This window comes from Falco cherrug, chromosome 2 (genome assembly GCF_023634085.1).
Source record: "Falco cherrug isolate bFalChe1 chromosome 2, bFalChe1.pri, whole genome shotgun sequence".
Lineage (NCBI taxonomy): Eukaryota > Metazoa > Chordata > Aves > Falconiformes > Falconidae > Falco > Falco cherrug.
The window spans coordinates 114,147,689-114,153,702 of NC_073698.1; positions in this window are offsets into that span (position 1 = coordinate 114,147,689).

The following is a 6,014-nucleotide window of genomic DNA, read 5'->3' on the forward strand; positions in this document are numbered from 1 at the left end:
CATAATTGAAATGTAAGAACAGAACAGTCTGGGAAGCTGAGAAACACCCGTCTCACCTGTCCTGAGCAGCTGCAGCTTTCTAGGGCTCTGGCTGCTCTTAGTAGTGAGCTGCTAAGGCCGGCCTAGGAGAACACCCATGGCACTTCTTTGGTGAACTGGTGTTTGCACCATCATTTTTACTGCAAAAATATCAAACAAGAACAAAAATGGCTAGGGCACTGCAGAGACACCAAAGTCCTTCAGGAAAGCAGGATGGGTTATTCCTGCTTGACTGCCATAGCAGTGGGCAGACACAGTGGTTCTGAATCTGTGCTTCCAGTGGAACACAAGCAGAGCCTGAACTACATGCCACGTATCTTTTCCTAATAAAAAGTGCTCAATAGTTGTGGCCAAGCCCTCTTTTAAAAAAAAAAAAATCTTCTACTTACACAAAAGGGCTGAAAAGCCTCGATTCTCTATGGCCATAGCTCCACCAGTGTTTGTAGTTTGCGCCAACAGTGCCTTTCTGACATAAATCTACTGGACACCTCACCTTTACTGCAGGCAGCAGAAAGCTCAGAGGGACAACATGCTGCTGGGGACCAGGAGGGATGCTGCACCAAGAGAGCTAATTCATCTCCTCCCAGCACCCCAGGAAGGAGACAACAGCGCAGGACCTCGGCAAAGAGGCATTGCTCAGCAACTGCCCTTTCCTGCTCCACATCAGGCCACGCTCCGCTGGCTGCAGGGCTTGGCTCCTCCATAAATCCCGGTGATCCCCTTGCAGCAGCACACACAGGGCCCAAACATGTCACCACACCTGCAAGTACAGCCCCTCTGCCCAGCTCTGCTCCTGCACGGCACCAGGAAGGGCTACATGCCATCCCCAAACCTCTCCGTGCCGGTGTTCAAAGCAGCATCAGCATCTTTTAAGCAAGCAGCATCATGAAAGACTGTTTGAAGCAGAGTGGAGGGTTGCATCTGGTCATTCCAGTTCCCCATGGACATGGTAAGGGCAGAGGGTGGGGAAGAGAGGAGGGACGTTAAGAGAGGGAAAGAGGGAGAGCAATCACAGTGGGCTGTTGTTCAGTAGGAACTGTAGGAACTTCTGTTGGGGAATACAGAACAGTATTATGTATTGGGAGAGAAGCTAGGTTTTAATACTAAGCTGCTTATTTAGGTCTCTAAGTTATGGAGATGCTGCACTTCAAAACTAATTAGATTGACAGAGCTTGGATTTGATTACAGGATTTTTCAGAAGCAAGAGGGTTTAAAAAAAAAAATATATAAATTAAATAGCTACCCTGGAAATGTTAGCAAGGGAATTAAACAGCCACTGCTGCAGCCAATTGTTAAATACATCTAAGCTAGGAAAAATGACAACTCCAGCTGCCAAACCCACTGCGCCAGTGGATGCAGTAGGGAGGTACTCTCTTAACAGGCCTGAGTGGAAGATGCACAAAATGTGTGTTTCCCCATCCTAGAGGTGGGTGAGGGTCTCCAAAGCCCTTCAGAAAGCACGTGCCCCCCTCCAATGGCAGTGTGTGACTCAAAGCGCACGGATTTTCCCCCGCCCTGACCCCACTGCAGCGAGCAGAGCATGCAGGAGCTGTAGGCAGGCAACTGCGGGGCTGGAGCTGAAGAGGAAGAGGCTGCAGGTCCCACAGGGCGGCACAAGGGCTACCCAGGGAAAGCCACCTGTGCAGACAGAAAGTCCCATGCTTACCAGCCAGGACACTGGTCTGCACCAGGGGAGTGTGGCATGCCCAGCACTACAAACAACACGGGAGTGATATGCAGCTACGCTCCTGAAGTGATAAAGCAAGGTAGCAGTGGCAGAACTACACTTACAGCTCACCTAGCATGGAAGCCTTCACCCGTCTACCCGAACCAACTCCCTCTTTCCCCCCTCCCTCCGAGATCACAGGAAAAGCAGCAGTTTCACAAGGTCCAACAGCAGAACCAGAGCGGCCCTTTTTAAAATCCCAGAACTGCCAGCTTCTGTTCCTCTTGAAGCTCCTAAAGCATCCTTCACCCGTGAATACGAAGCTTCTCTCCAAGCACACATATGCAGATGTCCAAAGAAACGCAGCCTGGGGACCTTGACTCAAAACAGTTTTAACGTGCTGGTTGGTGGTCTGGATGTGTTTAGCTACCAGTCAGCTGTACCTGGCTGTGCTGTAGATGCTCTGGTGCTATACGCTACCCTCGCACCTTCAGGTTTGGGTAGAGCACTCTGGATAACACCACCCCATGTTGCCCTCATTGCCACAGAAGCATCCCAAGAGCAGAACGCTGTGTAGACACTGTTGATGCTCCTGCTGCTGGTACTCCCCATTCGCACTAAAGGAGGACGTCTTGGCTATAGTCACAGAAAGGCTAAGTGATATTTACGCTAAGCCAAAAAATTTTCCTTCAAACAAAAGGCAGGAGCTGCAGTGAAAGCCTGCAGGGTACACAGCTCTGATTAAACAGAGATGTCAGGAAGAATTGCAAATGTACACATTAGATCTCACTTCTTTGTGCTCAGATTGTCAGCCCCAGTGTGAAAGCAGCCCCTCCCTCAGCATTGCCACTGAAGGGCTTGATAAAGTACGTGCCCATTACTGCAACACAGCAGCAGATACCTTCCACCTAAGAGAGCCTGCAGCACCTCCCCTGCTATTCCCAGGGACCTGGAGAACATCTCACAGCACTGAAATGTGGGACTCTGTCAAGGTGGGAAGAGGTGACACTCAGGTGACATGCTGCTGCCACCACTGACCCAAGGTAAGGGAGGGTTTTAAACACAGCAATGCTGTGCCCAGGGGTTCTGAGAGCCATCTTATTAACACTGTATACAGTCAGGTCGAGGAAGGGGAATTTAATGAATAGGGACTTACCAGAGACCTTTCTGGATGAATGCAGGGGACCGTGGGAGACAAAAGGAAGAGAGAAAGACAAAGATAACAACACCAGGCAAGGACACATGAGCACACACCTGAAAGGCTGCAGGAAAAGCCATCAGCTTCAAAAGGACCTTAACATCTTATTTCTAAAGAAAATGTATACTTTTACCAGGCAGGGCACTCAGAGCTGAAGGGGCTCTCCCTGAATCATCAGAGGTGGACATTTCTGAGCTACAGGAAGAGGCTATGCTTGTCACCCCACAGTGACTTAGTGGCAGGGGGGGAGAGAGTGGGCAGTGACAGAAAACAGCTGGTAAGGTCTGCCCCTGTGGAAGGCGGCCAAACATCTGATAAAGTAGGAAGCTACATTATCCTTTTAATTGCCAGAAGACTCACCTTATGGCAACGATTTTGCTCTAAATACTTCAAGAAGCTCTCTCTGTCTCTCACTGTTGGTACTGCTACTAGGAAAAACACCTTCAGAGGGACTGGACACTGTGGATAACACACCAGGGACCTCAGTATGAGACTTGGTTGACTCCAGAAGTCACATGGCAAGAAAAGGTGCATGGCTGAAGGCTAGGAAGGAGCCTGTGATGGATAAAAATCACAATTAGAGTGGATTGGATCCATCCTCATAGCTGTCATCCAAGGACTATTCTTATGCAAAGGCAGAGATGTTATACAAGTGAAAAAATAGACATTAAAATCCATCCTGGAACTGTTTTCACAAAACCGTAAGTTATGTGAGCATGGTTGTCACAGAGATCTGGAGGACCCATCGTTCTGTCTCTTGGCTGAATGATGCCTGCAGCTATCTGCTGCGGCTTCCTTCCTCCCTCCCTAGCCCATCACTAGAGGGAGTTGCCAGTACCTTGTTTCTCACAGCCCCCACTGGCCTGGCCAGTGTTTTCATCCATTTGTCTTGCCCAGTTCTCAGGTCTCAGGTGAGCTGCACTTTCCTTTACAGCTAATGGTGAGAAATGGGTGTCTTCTGGTTCTTGTTCTAAAACGCATGTGTCAAGTAGGTCAGATAGATACCTAAAGGATGTAATTTATCTCAAAGCCAGGGTGGCTAGCCTGGGTGTTACAGATGAATCCCATCATTGTTATTGTGAGAAATGACTTTGCTTCGTACGAGGTACAATGCTCAGCACAGTGGTTGCCTGTCTGGAACTCAGACACTGAGCAGCATTTGTGTTATGACAGCAAGCAGCCGCTCAGGAGAAAGAAGTCCAAACTCGTCTTATTTAGAAAGAAAATCTCTCCCTTCTGCTTTGGCAAAGGAAATGTGAATCTCTCTTTGGAGTCACTTCCCCACCAGAAACACTGAAGTGTCCTGGCATATTGTCTGGAGACCTTGTGAGGAATGAGACTACAAAACACTTGTGTGCGCCTGTGTGGTGCCAGCCTTGCAGATGATCTGCAGTGGGCACTGGGCTGGAGCTCTGCAGCTTGAGCTCGCAGCAGGTGATTCAAGGATACGCCACAACAGAGCCCCACTCTGTCCCAGGGAGATGAGCACAGAAGAGCACGGTCCCTTAGAGGTGCAGAGAGACAAAGGCAAGGAGAGAGTCCTGAAGGGAAGAACAGGAACCAAAAGAAGGGAGGCAGAGGGAACGAAACAGTAGAGAAATGAACAAACAAGGCTGGGGACAGAAAGGAGGAGGATGTACGTGAACACCAAAGGGGAGGTTATAGCCCTCCACTTGCATTCAGAACCTGCGCTTGGCTGTAGCCACATACAGCTTTCATATATCCAGGCAGATGCTGAGCACCATGAATATTTTCCCCGTTTACTGTAGCCCCAGCATCCCAGCCATTGCACACCATGCCCAGCACCTTTGTCGAGCTAAAGTCAGCACAAAGGCAATAAAAGCCACAAAGCCAACACCAGTCCTGTCCTCTCAGACACCTCTGTGAGCTCTTGGATGCTCAGTAACTGGTACATTCATATTGCTAGCTCTGCTGGAGCAGCTCTGGAGGCATCCTCCTTTCTCTCCAGTCCCACCCTTTAGGAGAATTTTGGGAATTTAGCATCTTCGAGACTCCTTACCATCTGTTGAATATGCCAAACCATTGGCAGGATCATAGAAACAAGGAACCAGACAGAGGACGTAAGCCAGGTTAAGCTGCCAACAGGAAACAGAACTTCATGTCCATCTATCTGCAGCTTCACTGTTCGCTTCTGAAGCCAGCAGAGGTGTACTCAGACTAAGCCTGTGGGCTAGTCTAAGGCCCTGTACATGCTGGAGTTTATAAAATCCCACACGAACAAAGCATGATATAACACTAACTTGCTTTCACAAAGTCTGCTTTGGAAAGTCTTGCCTTTCTACCCCCTTGGCAGAGATGGAAGCAGACATGCACTTACACTTCTGGCACTTTGTGGAATGCAACTCGGCTGCCAGGGAGAGGAGAACAGCATGTCTTTGTGGCAGCTCTTCTGAGGGACCTGGAAATCCGCTGAACCTGGCTTCCTCAATAACCCAGGCATTCCCCTGGAGCTCTCAATCATCTGCTGGCTACAGCCTAATGCCGTTTTCCACAGTAACAGAAGGAGATGCCTGGCAAAGGGCTGACTGATAGAAGGCTACGTGCTGTATTTAAGGTGTATTTACCTTGCACAAGAATGAGTGGTGCCTTTTTCTTCAGTTTGCGTGTCCCACAGCTTCAATCAGTTGCTAAAGGCTCTTCCTTGAAACACCATCTGTCCCGATACCTGCTGGGCAGACCTCAGCCCCCTGCAATGAGAAATGTAGAAGATCCCACTGAAAAGGCAAATGCCATACATTTCCTCGGAAGATTTGCATGACCTGGCTTTACCTTCACATGATAAAGAGCAGGCAGGTCTTTTCATGCATCCTACTCAACACCAGTCAGCTTCAGCCCTGCGGAGGTTTTAGGACTGGCTCTGATCTGAGAGGGCCGTCAGCCAGAGCCATCGCAGCACAGCTAGGCTCTCGTAGAACACGTGCCGCCGAGCACATTGCCTGAGCCTGATGCTACGTAAACCGCTGACCTCTCAGGCTCTGGCACAAAAGCGCTTTTCAGGCTGCCTCTATGGCAGTAGGCAGCTAGATACCCCTATGGGCAGGTAGCTGAGCTGAACCCATAGCACATACAAGGTGATGCTGGAGACTCAGT